The sequence below is a fragment of the Camellia sinensis genome, chromosome 6 (assembly GCF_055761805.1).
Source record: "Camellia sinensis isolate YWXY chromosome 6, ASM5576180v1, whole genome shotgun sequence".
Taxonomy (NCBI): domain Eukaryota; kingdom Viridiplantae; phylum Streptophyta; class Magnoliopsida; order Ericales; family Theaceae; genus Camellia; species Camellia sinensis.
The window spans coordinates 119,894,462-119,915,960 of record NC_138966.1 but is presented as its reverse complement, the minus strand read 5'-3'; the positions used below and the strand labels follow the sequence as shown (position 1 = coordinate 119,915,960).

At 34.4% G+C, this 21,499-nt stretch overlaps 1 pseudogene across 1 annotated transcript in view; it reads right to left on the bottom strand.

Moving 5' to 3' along the window:
• Positions 1-8,133: 8,133 nt before the first annotated feature.
• Positions 8,134-21,499, bottom strand: part of LOC114295452 (putative serine/threonine-protein kinase SIS8) — a 30,172-nt pseudogene continuing 16,806 nt past the window's right edge. The window contains exons 4-15 of the transcript XR_014333875.1: positions 13,549-13,638; positions 13,052-13,096; positions 12,898-12,966; positions 12,201-12,214; positions 10,505-11,227; positions 10,121-10,246; positions 9,675-9,753; positions 9,488-9,586; positions 9,213-9,281; positions 9,096-9,145; positions 8,810-8,986; positions 8,134-8,422 (exon numbers count right to left, since the gene is read on the bottom strand). The product of XR_014333875.1 is annotated as a putative serine/threonine-protein kinase SIS8 (transcript). The remainder of the gene's footprint in view (positions 8,423-8,809; positions 8,987-9,095; positions 9,146-9,212; positions 9,282-9,487; positions 9,587-9,674; positions 9,754-10,120; positions 10,247-10,504; positions 11,228-12,200; positions 12,215-12,897; positions 12,967-13,051; positions 13,097-13,548; positions 13,639-21,499) is intronic.

The window sequence follows — 21,499 nt, the reverse complement described above, 5'->3', positions numbered from 1 at the left end:
TAAATGAAGTCTCCTCCTATGGTTTTTTATGTGGATCGGTTTGTATTTACATGTATATCTATTATTATATAAGGAGTATATTTTATTTGGTATGAATGGTGTCATTTTTTTCTTTTAAGAATGTCCACCTCATTTAATAACTGTCGCATTCAATAAATTTATCTTTTACTAACCAAAAATAATAATTTATAATACTGCAATGAGCATGCAGTTGTAATCAGGGTTTGATGAGAAAAGAAAATAAAATAAGAGAAAAATATCACCTATTACTTGTTTGCCCAGATTAAGGAAATAATCAATGGTGAGCAAGAAAGAGAAACGGTTTAGAACTCAAATTTTTTTCTCATAAAAAATGGTGAAATTGGTGAGAAATCAAAATTGTTCTTTACAAATAATTTATAATATCTAAATTATCCAAATAAATAAAATAAAATAACACATCTCTTTAATTTATTATTTATCCAAAGAAGATTTTGAGAAATTACAATCATATTTTTATTTTTATTTTCTTACCTCTCTCACGACCCAAACACAACCGAGTTTATTTCGAAATAAAGATGAAACTCCAACACAAAAAAAAAGGGGCAAAATCCACTTTACCCCATGTAGTTTAGGCCATTAACACTTCACCACTATCATTTGAAAATAGCCACTTATCCTTTTGTAGTTCTCGACTAAAGTCCAACTCATCGTTAACGAAAAGTTTAAAATGAGCTTACTACCCTTCTATTTTTTTTCCTTTTCTTTTCTTTCCCCCCCCCTCATTCTATCTTTCATTAATCTCCTCTCATCCACCGTTCTAATCACGATTGTCGTAGCCACCAGCCTCGCCATCACTACAGCAACTACGCCACCACCATCGCAGCCTAGCCCTACCCAACCCAAGTTGAACCCAGCCAACTTGGCTCTAATTGTACAATCACCATTGTCTAGCCCCAATTGAAAGGAGTTATGATAGAATTTGGGGATAGAGAAGCAGTAAATAAGAAGAAATCGAGGGCGAGGGTAGGGGATTTGAGAATTTCAGAGGCTTCGGAGGGGGTTAGGGTTAAAGTTTGGAGTTAGTCGGAGAGTTCGAAGAAGGGGTCAGAGGTGGTGGTTGTGGTGGTGGAGGAGGAGGAGAGGATTTTGGTGATTTCGCAAATGAGGTCATGGCAAGAGAGAGTGTAGCCTTTGGTGTTGGTTTGGAAGGCTGGGGAGTTGACTTCGATAGCGAAGAAGTGGCCGTTGTTTACTTTGACGATGACTTTTCCGCTAGATTTGCTGGCAAAGTGGAGGCGGCGACAATGAAAGGGGTGGTGGCGGTAGAGAGAGAGAGGCGAAGAAGATGGTGGTGGTGTAACTTCATTGTCGGCTTCTTCTGTGGTTTTATGTATTGAAGTTGCAGGGTTGAAGTGGGTAGTGGTCCTCTTATGCTGTATTTGGTTGGGAGATTTAAGAATGAATTTGGAAAGAAAAATAAAAAAAGTAGGTAAAATGTGAATAAAATATACTTACATTTTACTTAGTTTAACACACCTTTTCCCTTTCGCTTCCCAAATCTCCCAATTAAACACAGTGTTAAGGTTAAGGTTGGGTTTGGTTTAGGGAAGAAGATGATTGTGATTTGGGGTTTTGGGAAAATAAGATGAAGTTTAGGATAAATTTGTCTTTTTACATCTTATTTTAATTTTTTAATAAAAATTTTTCCTTAGCAACTCTACTTTGTGGTGCGTGCATCACACATTTTGTTAATTTGGACAGAATTATTAACGGCAGGGAGGTAAAATGAAAAAAAAAAAAAAAAAAATAGTGAAAAACACATGAGAGGTAATTGTCTATTTTTAAATATTATGGGAGTAAAGTGCTATTGAACTAAACCACAGAGGATTAAAATGGATTTTGCCAAAAAATAAAAAATAAAAAAAATAAATTCTGACTAGTGGGAGCCAATTGATACGGTGAATGCAGTGCTGATGAGTAGTGGTGATGGGAACAAATTATATGAAAAAATAATACAAAATTATAGGATAAGTTTTTGATTTTATTACTTTAAAGTTGTAGCTAACATTTTTAAAATACCAAAGTTATGTCATTAGAGTACAAATATCAATTATGTATAAAAAACAGTAAGAATTTCATTTTTCTTATAAAAGAGTAGTGATATATACTATGAAGCACAGATACTTCAAAAAGGGTGACGTATCTGTATCGGATACTTATCGGATACTGATACTCCTCGGATACTCGCGAATACGTATCGGATACTTCTCAAAAGTATCGGATACTTCTTAATTAATTTTTTATTAATTTTGAAGTATCGGATACTTAATTTTGAAGTATCGGATACTCGAAATTACATATTACTTATAATATTTTGTTTAGTTCTTTCATAAGAGGAATATAGTGAGAGCTTAAGTAATAGAATTTGTCAAATTGATGTATCCTTGTTGTCTCTCTCACTTCTCTCTCGCTTTCTCACTCTCTCACGTTTCTTCTCTCTGCTCTCATTCTTTTTTTGGTGTTAGCATGTAAGGATGATATTTAATTTGCATTTGCTTTTGCTTTTGCTTTTGCTTTTAGTTTTGGATGTTTTATGAATGTTTGAGCACTTTTAGGTTAATAGGAATCCCTCTCTTTATTTATTAATTTACTTTAAGTTTTATTTTCATGCATATTACATTATTAAAATCACAAAAAAAAAAAAAATTATGAATGTATCTCCGTTGTACCCGTATCATACTTTTTTAAATTTTGACATATCGCCATATCCACATTCCCATATCACCATATTCGTATCCATGCTTCCTAGGCTATCATTAATGACTTAAAAAAGTATATTTGCTGAAATTTTTATTTAAGAATGGTTTTTTAGCTTTGGCTTTAGCTAAGGTCTTGTGATATTCACTGATGAAGGGGAACAAGTTGAAACTATTGACCTTGAAGACTCCTAGTTTTGTAGGAATCTTTCCTCTTTATCAAGTTGTCTTTTGCTTTATGTTTTATTTTTATGCATACTGCATTACTAAAAATTATTAAAATAATATTTTTTACGAATGTATCCCCGCCGTACCCGTATCCTAGTTTTTCAAATTTTGTCGTATCGCCGTATCGTATCGTATCCGTATCCGTATCCCGTATCCGTATCCGTGCTTCCTAGGATATATATATATATATATATATAAAATCCATTCACAAAACTTCTACATAATGAATGGCGTTTGAGACGTTTGCTTTGAAATAAACGGTCCGTTAATATGTCTTTCATTACATAAATAATGTTATCATATTATTTAAAAAAAAAAAATTCATATAAAAGTTATAAGAGACTAACATTATGTTCCAAGTAAAATAGTAACCCAACCCACTTGACCTCGGGTTGCTGTTGTGAGGTTTTGTTGGAGTTTTTTTTAGCTTATTTTAATAATTCAAATAATTTATGTGGTAAAATTTATTGAGCATATTTGTGACGCCCCAAATTTTTAAGTCAAATAATAATACAACAATTATGGCTCTTTCAAGAAAAATCGAATATAAATCTCCAAACTTACATTACATGATACAATAGTTCTTCATGCAACAATACATTAATCCAACAATAAGTAAATAAACAAATAAATACTCCCAATGGTTTATAAATTTCCAAGACTTGAGCCTGGTTACAAAAAACGGTTATTCAAACCCACACACATACGGCCCTTGGCTCACACACAGAGTCCCAGCAAAATGAGAGTCTCGTACTCTCAACACACATTTCCTCTCCTTTAGTTAGGCAGCATCACCATATCTTTTCCTACACAAAAATTCTGTAGGGTGAGCATAAAGCCTAGTAAGAAATCATTAACAAAGTATATATGTTTTATACAAATCTCAAGAGATGAAATGCACATGCCATACTATGCTCTTTTAAAAGAAAATCACATTTTCATCTTTGAAAACCCTCATGCTCAATGATATCATGCAATTTCAATTTTTCAAAACTTAACAATTCATTTCAAGAGCGGTAAATACGACTATGGTAATCCCTAGGTCGGTGTCTGCAAGTAAACTATACAAGTACTACCAATTTATCATTTCTACCAGTATTAATCGGAAGGCTCGATACTTATCCGCACGGGTTTTCGATCTTTCACCCTGGACTCTTAGGCTAACTTATTGAATATCATCTATACCACCTATCAAGACTTACCAACATATTTACCCCAAAACCATTCCATGAAAACTTGTTTCTTAACATTTTTTTCTCAATGCAAGTTTTCAAATCAACTTTCAAAGTTTAATGTAATCAAATGAATTGATATGCCAATAACACAAGATGAATATAAATACTTTTATTCTAATTCATCATCCAAGGAATAATACAATTCCTACTTCTCAAGTATCCTCAACAATTAGTCATTTTAATACTATTTCAACGTTTTGAACAATAATTTTCAAAATGAACAATAATTCTCATATTCCCTGAAATTCATCATTTATATAAATATAAATAAGAAATTTTCCAAACATCTATTTATTTTGACACACAAAATAAATATAACAATATCATTAATAGATTTTCAGTCTCTTAGAAAAAAAATCCCCAAATTATAGGTTTTCTCACAAAAACTATATAATTCAAATCTTTTGAAAGAAAACTTTCCAAAATCATTTTTTGTTTTCAATTAACGAAGATCAAAACTCATAAGATCATTTTAAAAGAATAAGAGACAAACCCACTTTCAAAATCGCTCAACTTCTTGAATCAACAATCAATTTTCAAAGCTATCGAAAGATGATTTCGAAAATCATATAGATCTTTTAAAAATATATATATAACTCTAAGAAAATCCCTACCTCAAGTTTTGAAGAAAAAATGAGATGAAACCCCCAAAATCAATGGTGTTGAAACTCAATCTTCACCACATACAATGAAACCCTCGAGAAGTTAACCAATTTTGATGAAAAACTATGGCAAAACTCTATTGGATGTTGAGAAATCAAGATTTTGATCCAATTTGGCGTAAGAAAATATAGAGAGAAGTGATAGGAAAGGGTTTTTAGAGAGAGGGAGAGAGAGAGAAAGAGAGAGAGAGAGAGACCTAACAAGAGTGAGATACACTCAGCCTAACGAGAAGAAAAGACTAAAATTTCGGACTCACCTACCACCGCACGTGTGGCGCTTCTCCCGCACTTGCACTCCCGCACCTACATTTATTGCAGTAGCCAAACAAGTCCTCCCCTGTTTTCCGCATGTATGGCTCAAGCAACTTCGAATGCATTTTGTATTTTTACTTCGAGGGCATTGCCCCTCGACCCCGCCAGGACGCTGCCCTTGGACCTGCTCATTTATAAAAAAAGGATTAATTGGATATTTATAATCTCATTATAAGATTCTAATTGTTTTTAAAAAAATTATCAAAATCATGCTAACCGTTTACTTTCCTAAAAACAAGTGTAGTTCTATAACGGATCTACAAAAGTCCGATGAATCTTATTTTTCTCATAAATTATCTATTTAATGAACCTTTTAATATAAATAATTTAGATTATCAAAACAGACTCAGACAAACTTACACAGAACTTGCAGCAGTAACCCCTCTTGCCTAACACACAATTGACTTCTATCTCATCAAAACATACACTGAGGTGTAGGTTTGTCTCATCAAAACTTGCAGCAGGCCTTTTAGCTGGACTTTTTAAAGGTGTAGGTTTGTCTCCAGTTCACAAAATAGATTGGATAGTATTTTTGGGCTCGTGAAGTCCACCACAGGTCTCATTTTGATGATCCGAACTATTGAATATGTAGAGCTTGTCAAGTGATTCATTCCCTGCAAAAAATCACATTCATTGAATATCGATAGCCCTTGATTAGATCATATTTTTTCAATGGTAAATATGATTTTAAAAATAAATTATTGACAAAAATGTGTTCTAATCAAGGAGCTATCAATATCCAATCAACGTAATTTTTTATAAAAATGAAATGTTTGATGAGCTTTATATATTGAACGATTCAAATTATCAATATAAGACTCATAATAGACATCACATATCCGACAATATTGTCAAATTCACTTTATAGATGGGAGACAAAGCTTCTCCCTTTTTAAACACACACAGGCACATTAGGCAGGCTTATTAACTTGGTCAATGACTTGCACATTTACGTGAGTCCTTTAACTTGCTACACAAAACAACACATTCACCCACACACACCTTCCCTCCGAATATGCATTTTGAACTTTGTGTTGACATGCAATCAAGCCCTAAATAATAATAATAATAATAATAATAATAATAATAATAATTATTATTATTATAAGAAAAATGCTATCAACTATCTTAGGGTATTCAATGTCATGAATGATGTAAAAAATAGTTTAAAAATATGTTAAAAAGATTAAAATTTTGTAATTGATTTGGAGTACTACTATATATGCGTATTAGAGACCTGATTGAGATCCCCACTCTCTCCCCCATTCCCCCCCCCCACACACACGTGGGGGTTGGTGATTGGAGAAGGAAAAAAAAAAAATTGGCCAATCACAGCCCACTGGGGGTCCGGATCATTTTTCTAAGTATTATCACATGATACTTTGAAATTTTTGAATAATTATCATTTAAAATCATAATCATAATCATAAATTAATTAATTAAGATAAATGACACCACTTAACCAATAAAATATGGTGTTGCAACATATATAAGTTCGACAAAATAATGAAAATGAATCATGGGATCATATTATCATTCAATAAAAAATATCATAATTTGACAAAAATGATTAAAGATAGAGAGATGGAATTGTTTTCCTTTGTATATTGTTGGCTATTTATATAAAAATAAATTAAAAAATAAAGAGATGGTAGAAAATGAATAACAAGAAAGTAAAATCATATCTAAAATCTCTCTGATTTTTTTCTTGTAAATTTTTTTCTCTCTCTTTATTTTTACAATTTTGTTATGAATATGGAAACTAAATATAGAATGGAATAAAAAAAAAACAATTAAATTAATAAGATTTTACATAATTTTTTTGACAAGACTCACTTTTGAAAATTTTGTCCATCTATTAACATTTTGTATTTAGGTTTTGTGATAAACTTCTTTATATTTAGACTCATTCAATTTTTCATGGTAGTGAAATGAATAAATATCTTCCTTTACAATTTCCAAACAACAGGCATTAAAATAAGTAACCACAAATTTTCTCCCAGTATTTTCCATGTTGGTTACCATGAAGCTGCATTAACCTAAAATAAAAGGGAACATTAGTTAATAATTTGGGGTTGAGTCACCTAAGACACCCACACCCATAATGGAAGCCTTTCTTTGATTTTCCTTCTCTCTCTCATCAAATACACACAGAGGTGGGCCTTTCGTTGGGCTGTTCAAACACAGACACACACTCACACACTAGGTAGACCTCTTAACTTTGTCACACACATGCACATTGATATATCTCTTTTAATGACATGGTTTCACAAACCCCCACACACATGCTCTTGAACTTTGTGTTCACACCCAATTAATTAAAAATTAAAAATGATGTCTTTTCCGAATTTTTGATCAAATGACGTAATAATAATGTTTTAAAAAAATTTATGTTAACATGATACGCAATTTACTTTAAAATAATAAAATTAAAATTTCTTACATTGTTCTATACTTTTTCATATAATTTTTCTGTACTAATTAAAAATTCATATAGGCAAAGCATGGAAGGTGTCATTTTCTTGAGTTTTTTTTTTTTTTTTTTTTTTTTTTTTGGGTGAGTCATTTCATAAAATTGACCCAAGACACACTGCTGGAAAAACGTCGCTAATTCTTTTTATGACGTTTAGTACCAAACGCCGATGACGCGGCCGTTGCTATAACTTTATGACGTTTGAAAAACGTCGTTATATTAGTATAGGCGGCGTTTTTTAAAACGCCGCCAAATGTCCTACTAAACGTAGTATGACGTCACTATGACATTTAGCGACGTTTTTAAAAACGCCGTCATAAACATTTATACATTTTAAAAATCTAGCCGTTGAGGTGGGATTAGTGACGTTTTTTAAACGCCGCCATAGCCCTTTTTTTAATTTTACATGATTGAACAAAAAAAATACCTGTCAAACTAATAATTGATGTTTATTAAAATAATAAACTAAACTTGAAAACAAAATTAAAAATACCTTTTTTTATTTCATAATTTAATTAATATAAAATATGCTGTTGAGCTGTTTATTTATTCACATTCCAATTTGTACAAAACCATAAAGCACGTCGACATAGCAAAAAAAATCAAAATAACCTGCAAATTCCTCTTACATCTGGATATTTTACTAAATACAAAATAAAAAAATTCTAACAAGATTTCAATTTTGGGTCTGCTGAAAAAAAAAAAAAAAAAAAGTTGCAAATTCCTCTTACATCTTGAATCAGCTCTTTCCTTCAGCAAAATTATCCTTTTGACCTACAGATAAATAAATAATTGTTGCAAATTATAATCTTTTTAAAGAAAATCTAGAACAAAGCAATAAATTGTATCAAAAGCATGAACAAAGCAATAAATAATTGTTGCAAATTATAATCTCTTCCGCTTATACTTGCTTTATCAGATTCAAAGTAAAGGTGAAACAGGAAGCTGGAGAAAAACCATTCCAAGGCGTTTGAAAACGTCTTTTGATTCTTGAAACGACGTCGTTTCAATTACAGAAAAAGAAGACGTTTATAAAACGCCATTAAATATTAAAAACAATGGCGTTTTAGAAACGCCGTTAAAAAAACGCCACCTAACCCCATATTTCCTGTAGTGAATGTACCAGTAACAAAACAGACAAGTACAAAACTGACGACTTACCAATGCCAACAATCTGTTATTATCTCTGCAACCATTGGATCAATCTCCTCTGTAATGTCCAGGTGTCTATTTTGAAATCCAACAGCTCCAACAACCGGCATTGAGTTCATCCCAGTCCATGGCACACGTAAAGTTGCCAACTCCCACAACATCACGCCAAAGCTGTACACATCGGACCTGCAAACCAGTCCGCAATTATTTTATCAGCAAGACTTGCATGAAACATTAAAAAATGAATTAAACTCTCTAGCATGGCTTTCAAGTCTAATACAAAAAATAAACCTACTTCTCATTGGATGGTTCATTTTTCAAAACCTCAGGGGCCATCCATTCCGCCTGCAGTTCAATGGCACAACTTCAGTATAATTGATATAATATAACATTCTATCCTGACATCAATTACCGTTCCAGCAGTAGATTTTGAAGACAGGAAAGTATTGTGCTTCATTCGTGATAAGCCAAAATCACAAACCTGTAGAGACAACAATAAATTAGAGAAGTTTCAAAAAAACACCCTTAAGCATGAAAAAGTCTAGATCTTAGTAAAAGAGACGAAGTCCATGGTGAGTCACGGCATTGTTAACTACGCATTTTCTAGATTACATTAAATACAGCAACATTTGGATAATCAAGGAAGGAATGGGAGATTTCAAATGCCAAGTTCTAATTTCAGCAAACCTTAACAACCCAGTTTTTATCAACAAGAAGGTTTGGAGTCTTAAGATCTCGATACACAATAATAGGATGGCTTGTGTGCAAATAATTCATCCCCTTGGCCTGCAAGCAATTAGTAAACTTACTTAAACCAACCAAACTAGATAGCAGAAACGGAAGGCAACACCATTCAACATTCTCCAACTCATACAACATCAAGAGCCATCCGCAGTCGCTTCTTTTCATCGAGTTGATTATTTGGTCGATGCAGCAGCTTGTATAAACTTCCCCTGCATACAAATAAACGGGGCTGAGAAACACCAAATTGAACAAACAAATAGTTAATTGAGGCTGAAATCAAATTCTATTTTCCTGCATGGACAATGATAAAATTAACTGAAATTTTTTTCAGGTGAAATATCTTCTTCTAAAAATCAACCCACAAAAAACTTAAATTAAAATAAATTATTTTCTTCTTTAGACATAAAAGCTTGGCAATATTTATACCCAATTGTCATTTCTTATTATTATGTAAGAATGATAGTGTGAAACTATGTTACCATTAAAAATATGAAGGCAAACATTTGATGAAAACGGAACAAAAGCATCAATTCTTGAAACAATAAGTTCTAACAAGACTTTAAAGTAAACATCAACCTTGGAAGATACTCTGTCAATATAGAAAGATTTGGTGGATGAGTGACTGCTCACATGAAAAGAACAACATTAGGATGTCTCAACCTCAACATGATTTCAACATGCACAAAGCAAACAAGCAGTCGTCTAGTTCAATTCTTAAAAAGACAACCACTTGGATCATTAATAATAGCACATGATGCAAGATGTCAGATTTGGTACTTCGCATTTGAATTGAACAAGTGAATCGCTTGATATATCTTGGTCCATGAACTTCTTCACAGCAACTTCCTGTCATGGAATCACATTTTACACCAGATTGAGAGTCGTAAACTATAATTTCTGTAAGCAACTATTGACAAAAGGTTCGATCAAATTCACTAATGCATCTAAAATATAACTTACAGTGCCATTCCAAGCAAAACAGATCCTTCACTTGTAGCATCCGAAAGTAATGGATGTGTCGTATTAATGACTGTAGAACCCAACTCCAGTCGTTCTGCCGTCAAATCCTCAACAGAGTGCTTTTGTTTGCTGTCATAATGAGCACCATTAAAGGACTCCACTCCAGTTGAGGGTATAATCAACAGTTTATTGTTTGACAAGAATATATCTGGATAATCTTGAGCCCCATCACCCACTTTTTCCCCATTTAACAGACGTATTTTTTCATGCATTTCCATTTCTTTGAGATCACGAGGATTCATATCCAGAAGAAAATCGGGAGGTTGTGATGCACCACTCTCCAACAAAACTGCATGAAGTTTCTGAGCAAATTGTGGGTTTTTTGCTGCACTGATGACGTACTTGGAAACATCTTTAACTTTCATCTTTTGTGCTTGTGACCCCTTCCCACTAGTGCCTGACAATTCTGCATGTGATCTACATAGTGCAGGAAGAAGCTTCCCAAACTCATTCTCAAACATCTGGGTTTGATTTTCTTTATCAAGATCAGGTGAAACTGCCACCGTCCCAGTTCCTTCTTCAAGCATCGGACAGAAATTGTTGATAGTTTCAGCATAATCTGCACTGCTCCTCGTATCTAACCCAGAATTTTGAAGATGATCACTGGGAACCTTAGCAGGAATTAGTGTGCCCGGAGCACCCATTAGATCAATAATGTATTCACTGCATCAAATCAATAATCAGCCATATCATTACCAAGTGTTTTGTTCAAAACATTTAAAGCCATAACAATTCTTTCTGTAAGACACTGAAAACAAATTGAAGGAAAGATGAAAGATGAAAGAGCAAAAAACACACAGCATTCACCTTGAAGATCAACTCCATTTCTAAATAAAAATCCAGCTACTAAAATATATACTACCACTGTCCCATTTTTTTCTAAAATCAAGTGCAATTTTATGATTGGTCTAATTTACAATTTTATTGAGATTTGAGCTGAGGACTCTCAATTTTATGATTGGTCTGATTTACAATTTTATACTACAAGTATCAAGTAAATCAAGCATCTGAGTGACAATTTTATATTACAAGTATAAAGTAAATCAAGGTATTGTTAGTGAAATTTGTGCTGACTCTCAATTTTCTAATTGGTCTGAATGACAATTTTAGACTAGCTACTCTTTTCAAATTGATCTAATTATATTCTTCATATTCTTTGATGCTTGAAAAGGTGTTCAAAATTAATTTCACATACTAATGAGACAAACACAAACTTAGGATCTGAATGCTTTTTTGCATGTAAACTAAAAACATCATTCGAGGATTTATCACAAAATTTACATGATATTATAGAACTAATAAGATGAACACCAATTATGGATTTAGATGGAAAGATTTTTTTTTTCTTTCTATTTCCTTATTTTAGGTCTCCTTAATTTTCTTTTCCTTTTTATTTTTTAATATTTCATAAATGACAACAACAAAAATCCACGTACATTACCACTAGTGTATATATATATAGAGTATAGAAGTGTTGCTTACCAAACTAATGATCTTAGGTTCAAGTCCTTTTCACGGCCTCAATATTTAATTTTTTATATTCTCTTAGAGAAATAAGGGACACCTGGTATAAGAAGGCGGCTTGGACGCCAAGTGACTTGTTCACTTTATATATAGTATAGATATATGAGCATACCATAAATCTTTGATCTACATGGATGAGTAGAAACAACAAATAACTAAACTTCATTATCTAATAGTTATTCATCACAAATGGTCTATATCACTGATACAAAACAAATGTGAGAGATTTTAGAATGAGAAAACATATCCTTAGCAATTATTTTTCTACTCCGGGTGGAACTATTTGATATCCATACCTTATATTAAGCAGATCAAATCATTAAATCCCTCTTCAGTTCTCTTCATTAATACTCCTCTTGTACTTCTTGAATCCCACTTGTGTGCATCCCCAGTCTCCCACCATTAGCATCCGCTCCGCCTCCTGATTCAGAAAAATAACACACAACTTGGTGGCACACTTCCAAGCCAAATTAGATATCGATAAATAACTAGATCAGCTAAGATTTTGACAATCAACTTATTAGTTGAGCTATAGTTATCAATAATTCAGATTCATAGAGTGTGATTGCCTATTACAGACTTACAGTGATGGGCATTGAAGTCAGTGGAGTGGCTTGGGCTTGGTGAAAGGAAGATTGTAGTATTCAAAGAATAAAAAATTTAAAAAAAATATACTTATTCAAAAACCTATATTCATAAAAATAAAAAATAAAAAACCTCCCACACTAAATGGTCTGTGCAACTCTGAAATAATTGCAGGAAAAACTAAAAATGGAAATTGTAATAGAATGAAACACTCAAAAACAAACCTTAGCTCTTGGTGCAGAGTGTGGATTTGGTAATGGCTCATTAGGATTGGGTGGTAGATCATTTATCTCCTGAAAGAAACCCAGAAAGAGAGAGGATCGGTAGTAATACCCAACAAGAAAAACCAAATATAGAGACTAGGAGGAGTGAATTTACGCTGATGTTAGGAGGCTTCTCTCCTCTTTGGACCATATCCATGATCTGCCACATGATTCTCAACATCAAAAAGTGGAAACTTTTCAAGCCTCTATTTTAAAAACATAACTGATGGCATTTTTTATTTTTTATTTTTGCAAGGAAAAGAACAAGATCAAACCGAACCCCTCTTTATAAGATGCAATCTGAGCCTGAGAACACAAATCAAACCATACATACATATATATATATATATACAGATAAGAAATGAGAGAAAAGAGGGATTTGAAGATGGAGTTTTGAATCACAAATCCAAGAACTCAAATGTTATACATGCAGCAAAATTCGAAAGAAATAGAGCGAGCGAGCGAGTGAGAGTACCGATTAAAGTTCAGAGTTCAGATCTGAGCTTCTGGAAGACGAGAAGAGAGACTTTTAGAGACAGAAAGTGTAGGTATATATATATACATATATATATATATATATATATATAGAGAGAGAGAGACGGTGGAGCACACCTTAGTGAAATCGAAATCGCAGGTGCAGATGATGGTGGCGCTGGAGCTTCGAAATCGAAATCGCTCTGAAATCACCGAATCTCTGAGTCCCTGCAAATAAGGATCAAGTAAGAATGGCTTCAAACATTGATTTCATAGATCTCTCTATTGATTTCATGGATCTAGAGAGAGAGACAGACGGTGGATCTCGCTACCTCGAAATTTGGAAAAATGGAGCTTAGTAGATCTAAATCGAGAGAGAGATTGAGAGAGAGAGCAGATGGTGGTGGCGATGGAGCTTCAAAATCGCTCTGAAGCTTCGAAATCGCGGGTGCAGATGGAGCTTCGATGGAGCGTCGAGAGGGTTGAGAGAGAGAGAGAGAGAGATGTGCTTATAAGGGTTGAGAGAGAGAGTTGTAGCATTCTGAGTTTCCCTCTCACGGAATCAAAATAAGGGTTTCAAAAAGAGCAGGGAGGAAGCGCGTGTATCCACAGCATTTGGAGGCGTGTTTAAACGCCTTCAATTATAAAACGGTGTAGTTTTAATTAAAAAATATGTGACAGTTATGTTAAAAATTAAGGAAAGTGATGTTTGAAAAAACGCCGTAAAAAAAACGCCGTTAAATCTCATTTTTCTTGCAGTGACACCTACAACCACTCCCACCCACAAGGCTGTCCATTCAAAACATTGAGACTAAGGTGAGCCTTTCAACTGGGCTTCTCTCTCTTTTACTTACAGACACACATTTCTTTGAACTTGGCTTCACAAACCCACACATATTCACACACACACACAAACACACACACACACCCTTCTATTGCTCTTTCAATTACCTTTGTGTTAACAGGTAATCAAACCCAAGCAAAGTATATATATATATATATAATAAATAAATAAAAAATTAAATTTCCCACCTATAAATATTTCAATGCTTCTCTCTTAAATCACCACTACAGAACATAACACAACACACAATTTAGAAAGATAAAGAAAGAGAGAGAAAGATGAGTCAACCAACTAGCGTAATTCCGACACCAAAGACAATGGTGAAAGAAAAGATGGTACAAACAATAGCTTCCGTTATTAAGAAGACTAAAGGTAAAAAGAAGATAAATCCTAATTAGAGTTTTAAATTAAGAAGATAGTTTAAAATTACAAATATGTAGCCATTGACTATGAGAATTAAGTGATATCAGTGATTGATAATATGCTATATTTGTGTTTCTCTATATTATTATATGTATATCTATCTCTGCTTCTTATAGTTGATCAATAAATAAAATCTATGTTTCTTTACGATTCAGTTTGTATCTATGTATCTATGTGTTTATCATTTCTATTATATAAAGTGTAGATTTTATTTAATATCAACGATATCATGTTATTTTTTCTCTTTTCTTTAAGAATGGCTTTCACATTTAATAACTGTCACTTTTAATAATTGCTAAATGATTTTTCTTTTCTTTTTTTCATTTACCCAACCGTCCAAAAATTTAAATTTAAAATTTGCACCCACTTGTTTCCTTTGTATGTGTTTGTCTTACATCAATAAACTTATCTTGCTGATCAAACACCCCCCCCCCCAAAAAAAAAAAAAAAAAAAACTCAGGCCAACATGCAGCTCTAACCCGTTTTGGCTTAAGAAATTTGGCGAGAAAAAAAAAATGGGATAAAAGAAATCTCTCATCACATTGTGTGGCTGATTAAAAATGAAGAATGGTATGAAAAAGAAATATTTAAGTATTAGGTTTTTTCTTAAGTTCAAATGTAAACATGATCAATATGTTCAGGTTCATGGGGCGACAACGAGTGTCGTTTCGATGATTCAAACTGTTCATTTTGTAAGGCTCTTTGTGTATATCATTAATAAATAAAAAAAATTAGATCGATTTGATAATATTAACTTTTTATTTTATCATTTTTTCTTCAAAAAAATAAAAATATATATATTTTTAAAAATAAACCATTTATTTTGGGGGCATTTATTCATAAATTCATTTTCACATACTTATGTTCCACTTAGTCTAAATTATTATTATTATTTTTTATGTTTCAATAAGTTATATGGGTGACATAATTACCAAAATATATCTAATAATAATAGAGTGAAGCGCACATCATAACCAAAACACTACCAAAATCAAAGTTCACTACAACAAAAATCACCTTTGGCGACTAAATTTTTAGTCGCCAAAAGTCACTTTTATACCTTCCCCGACTGATTTTTTTTGTCGCCAGTGTTGTCGCGAATAAATGGTCGCCCAAGGTTTTGGCGACTAAAAACGTTTTAGTCGGCAAAAAGTCAGGTCTTCAGCGACAAAACTTTTGGTCGCCAATACTCAATTCCACTTTTTCAAATTATCCATTTAGCGACAACTATTTTAGTCGCCAATAGGTCATGAATCGCCGACTAAACTCATTAGTCGCCCAAAACAACACATTTGGCGACGAAACAGTTTAGTCGCTGAAAGCATTTTTCCGAAAAAAAAAATTCACCCTTTGCTACTCCCAGGTTTTGAACCACTAACGTCCCAGCCTCTGTAAACCTTTACCAACACTCTCCCCACTACGCCACAAGAACATCACATGAATATAAATGCAACATATATTATTTATATAATATATTGACCGATATTAATAGAAAACAATATATATATATATATATATAAATAATTGTTTTTATTTAATATATTTTACGAAAAAAATAAAGTATTTACTAAAAAAAAATAGGGGAGCACTTTTGGCGACTAAATATGAATTTTAGTCGCCAATTCTATGCTTTTTGGCTACTAAATGCTGTTTTGTCGCTAAATACATTAATTTCCGCCCAAAAAAACAACTTTCGGCGACTAAACTGATTTTTAGTCGCCAAAAGCTCCACTTTTGCCGACTAAACTCAGTTTTAGTCGCCATTTGTCCACTTTTAGCTACTAAATTGTTTTTGGTAGCCAAAAACCTTTACTTTTGGCTACAAAAAATTTGTTTGTCGGTAAAACACCTATATTCGGCGACTAAAGTATTTTTTAGGCTACTAAATGCTTTTAGTCGCCAAAAACCATGCCTTTTAGCTACTAAAATTTTTTCAGTCGCTACAACTCCTATATTCGGCGACTAAATTGACTTTTAGTCGCTAAAAGCCCTATATTCGGTGACTAAAGTGCTTTAGTCGGCAAAAGTGCTCAAGTTTGGCGACTAAACTGATTTTAGTCGCCATTTGTACTACTTTCAGCGACGAAAATACTTATTTTAGTCGCCAATTCTGCATTTTCTTGTAGTGGTTAATGGAGTGATGTGTGCACATCATATATCTAATAAGTTATATGGTTATTATTTTTTATTATGATGTGACACTCCAATGTGGTAGGTATAAATATGACATTCCAACAATGTGACACTCCAACAAATTTAAAAACTCATTAGAGTACTTTTTTTAATGTGACAATGTGGCGAGTATAATGTGACACTCCAAAACTTTTATTCCAAAAAAAATAATTTCTTAGTGTACTTTTTTCAAACATGACAACGTGGTAAGTATGATGTGACATTTCAAAAAAATTAAAAACTTCTTAATGTATTTTTCTCAAACGTGACAACGTGGCAGATATGATGTGACACTCTAAAATTTTTTAAAAACACCTAAGTGTACTTTTTCCAAACGTGACATGTGACACTCTAAAAAAATTAAAAGCTCTTTATTGTGCTGTAGCGATCCCGGTTTCGACCCACCTTTCATGTTTTGCCACTTCGACTGGGCAAGTCGGAGATTGATCTGTCCGGTAGCGCCCCTTGGCAGGTCCAAGGGCAGCACCTTGGCGGGGTCGAGGGGCAACGCCCCCAAAGCAGAAATATAAAATGCATTCAAAGTTGCTTGAGCCGCACATACGAAAAACAAGGGAGGGCTTGTTTGGCTACTGCAATAAATGCAGGTACGTGAGTGCAAGTGCAGGAGAAGCGCCGTACATGCGATGGTAGGTGAGTCCGAAATTTTGGTCTTTTCTTCTCTTTAGGTTGAGTGTATCTCACTCTTGTTAGGTCCCTCTCTCTCTCTAAAAACCTTTTCCTCTCCCTTCTCTCTACATTTTCCTACGCCAAATTGGATCAAAACCTTGATTTCTTAATATCCATTATAGTTCTGCCATAGTTTCTTCATCAAAGTTGGTTAACTTCTCGAGGGCTTCGTTGTGTGCAGTGAAGATCGAGTTTTGACATTGTTGATTTTGGAGGTTTCATCTCATTTCTTCTTCAAAACTTGAGGTAGGGATTTTCTTAGAGTTATATATATGTTTTTGCAAGATTTATATGATTTTCGAAATCATCTTTCGATATATTTGAAAATTGATTGTTGATTCAAGAAGTTGAGCAATTTTGAAAGTGGGTTTGTCTCTTGTTCTTTTAAAATGATCTTATGGGTTTTGATCTTCGTTGATTGAAGAAAAGATGATTTTGGAAAGTTTTCTTTCAAAAGATTTGAGTTGAATAGTTTTGGTGAGAAAACCTAGAATTTGGGAATTTTTTTTAAGAGACTGAAAATCCATGAATGATGTCGTTATATTTATTTTGTGTGTCAAAATAAATGGATGTTTGGAAAATTTTTTATTTATATTTATATAAATGATGAATTTCAGGGAATATAAGAATTATTGTTCATTTTAAAAATTATTGTTCAAAACGTTGAAATAGTCTTAAAATGACTAATTGTTGAGGATATTTGAGAAGAGGGAATTGTGTTATTCCTTGGATGATGAATTGGAATAAAAGTATTTATATTCATCTTGTGTTATTGGCATATCAATTCATTTGATTACATTAAACTTTAAAAGTTGATTTGAAAACTTGCATTGAGAAGAGAATGTTGAGAAACAAGTTTTCATGGAATGGTTTTGGGGTAAATACGTTGGTAAGTCTTGATAGGTGGTGTAGATGATATTGAATAAGTTGGCCTAAGAGTCCGGGGTGAAAAACTGAAAACCCGCGCAAATAGGTGTCAAGCCTTCCGGTTAATATCGGTAAAAATAATAAATTGGTAGTACTTTTATAGTCTACTTGCAGACACCGACCTAGGGATTACTAAAGTCGTATTTACCGCTCTTGAAATGAATTGTTAAGTTTTGAAGAATTGAAATTGCATGACATCATTGAGCATGAGGGTTTTCGAAGATGAAGATGTGATTTTCTTTCAAAAGAGAATAGCATGGCATGTGCATTTCACCTCTTGAGACTTGTATAAAATGTATATACTTTGTTAAGGATTTCCGACTGGACTTTATGCTCATCCTACAGGATTTTTGTGCAGGAAAAGATGTGGTGATGCCGCCTAACTAAAGGCGAGGAAATATGTGTTGAGAGTACGAGACTCTCATTTTGATGTGACTCTGTGTGTAAGCCAAGGGCTGTATGTGTGTGAGTTTGAATAACCGTTTTGTGTAACTAGGCTCAAGCCTTGGAAACTTGTAAACCCTTGGGGGTATTTATTTGTTTATTTACTTGTTGTTGGATTAATGTATTGTTGCATGAAGAACTATTATATCATGTAATGTAACTTTGGAGATTTATATTTGATTTTCCTTGAAAGAGCCATGATTGTTCTATTATCATTTGGGCTAGAAATTTGGGGCGTTACAACTTGGTATTAGAACTACCGGATTTGAATACTTGGAGCTCGTGGGAAGTGGTTGTTTAACCACAATGGGTTCATTTAGCATACTTAGGAAGTGTTATGCATTTTGTGACTATGTGATAACATGCTTATGTGACTAAATGGGTATGGGACTGGACTTTTGGAATGTTGTTTGCGCCTGTTAAATTTCTTGAGGTCTCATTAGAAGGGTACTTGATCAATACTCGTTCTACTAAGAATTCTTAGTTTTTCGTGGAACAGATTTCATTGTAAAAGATTAGTCCATATGTGTTTACATGACTAAGTGCTTATGTGGAGTGAAATTGAATTGTGTATATGGTAGAGAAATATATGGAATTGTTGTAATCAAATGTGTGAGTCAATTTACGAGCACATATGAGTTAATGTGCTAAATTATTTATTAAGATGTCAGGAAGGGGTCAAATTCGTTGTGGTAGAGGCGGGAGGCATGGTAGGGCTCACTAAGGTGTGCATGAGGTACCGGTTCATAGGGTTCGGGTGCAAGAAGAAGGGTTCGGCCAAGCTAATATAAAGGATGTCAGGAAGGGCTCAAGTCCGTGGTGGTAGAGGCGGGAGGCGTGGTAGGGCTCGCTGAGGTGTGTATGAGGTACCGGTTCATAGGATTCTAGTGCAAGAAGAAGGGTTCGGCCAAGCTAATGTGGCCGAGTAGGTGGGACAAGTGGGTCAAACCGCAATGGGGGCCCTAGCTCAAGAAATAGCAGGGCTTTAAGGGAGTCTGTGAACTTGTTGATGGTAGAGAATCAAACCCGAGAGAACACCGTGGAGTCAAGGGCGAGTTTCCTTACTATAGAGTTCTTGCGGGCCAAACCGGATGAGTTCCTTGGTGGTCCCGAGCCCAAGAAAGTGGATGAGTGGCTTGAACAAACTGTGAAGACATTTAAGATGCTTCACATCGAAGGTGGTGAACTAAGAGTGACATTAGCGAGTTACTACCTTAAGGGAGACGTGGGTCAATGGTGGAAATATGCCAAGGGTAGAGTGGAGCCGACATGGAAAGCCTTTGTGGTTACTTTTCAAGATAAGTACATACCTCCCACTGCTAGGGAGAGATTGAGGCAATAGTTTAAAGACCTCAAACAACTCAACATGCCCGTGGCCGAGTTTGAGGCGGTCTTCTCTAGTTTGTCTAGATTTGCACCAGAGTTGGTGGCAATGGAAGAGCGTCGTTGCATTGAATTTGAAAAGAAATTGAAAACAAAAATTATGTTCAAGCTTGTCGGAAATATGATTCGGGAATATGAGCGTCTTATGGAGACGACGACACACATAGAAATTTCCATACAAGCCGAGGAGGAGAGGCTTCGGAGTTTAAGGTCTAGGGACCAAGAGTCTCAAGGAGACTATAGGCAGAACAAGAAGAGTAGGAACACCTATCCATCCCAGGCCCAACCACAGCAGTCTAGATCCACTTTTATTTTGCCTAGTGCGAGTCCAAGAAAAAGTGCATCAAGTAGTTTCTCGTGTTTCAAGTGTGACCAACAGAGTCACAAACCCTTCTTATGCCCACAAAAGGGAGGAGGGCAGTTAATGTTACCACCACCTAACCGATCTCAAAGTCAGTTTCAGTCTCAGAATAAAGGTCAAGGGTTTAATTGTTATCAGTGTGGTCAGCCGGGACATATGAAGAGAACTTGCCCACAGTTGGGAGGCGCATCTGGCGCATCAGGGTCGAGGCAGACTCAGAGCCACCGGTAGGCTCAATCAATCCAAGCTTCGCGAGTTAATCAGGGAGCCACTTCGGCTCAGTCAGTACATCAAACCTATGCTCCAAGAGGGAAGCAAGTTAATCAGGGGCCACAGGGGAGTGTGTATGCTGTTACCGTGCCAGAGCAGTTGCCAGAATCCGCAGTTGTGAGAGGTATTTTTGTTGTGTGTAATTCTTTGGCTAATGTATTGATAGACACGGGTGTGTCTCTTTCATTTATATCTACTGCATTTGCTTCTGCATTGGGGTTAGAGGTAGCACAGTTAGTGCCTCCACTCAGAGTAGAGTCACTTGTTGGGGGTACAGTTGATTTAGACCGGGGTTGTCGTGATTGTGAAATAGAAGTTATCGGGCTTCGACTTCCGTTTGCTTTTGTGTTGCTAGATATGTCGAGTTTTGATGTCATTTTAGGCATGGACTGGTTGTGTTCTTATCAAGCTGTGATTGATTGTTACCGTTAGAGAGTTACAGTATGCACTTCGGGTGGTGATTGTTTCTATTTTCTGGGAAACCGAGTTGATAGAGCCTTGTCGCCAGTTATTGACCCTCGTAGTAGGAGCAAACTTAGTGGCCTTCTTGCAACTCTCTTGGATAGTGAGAGTTACGG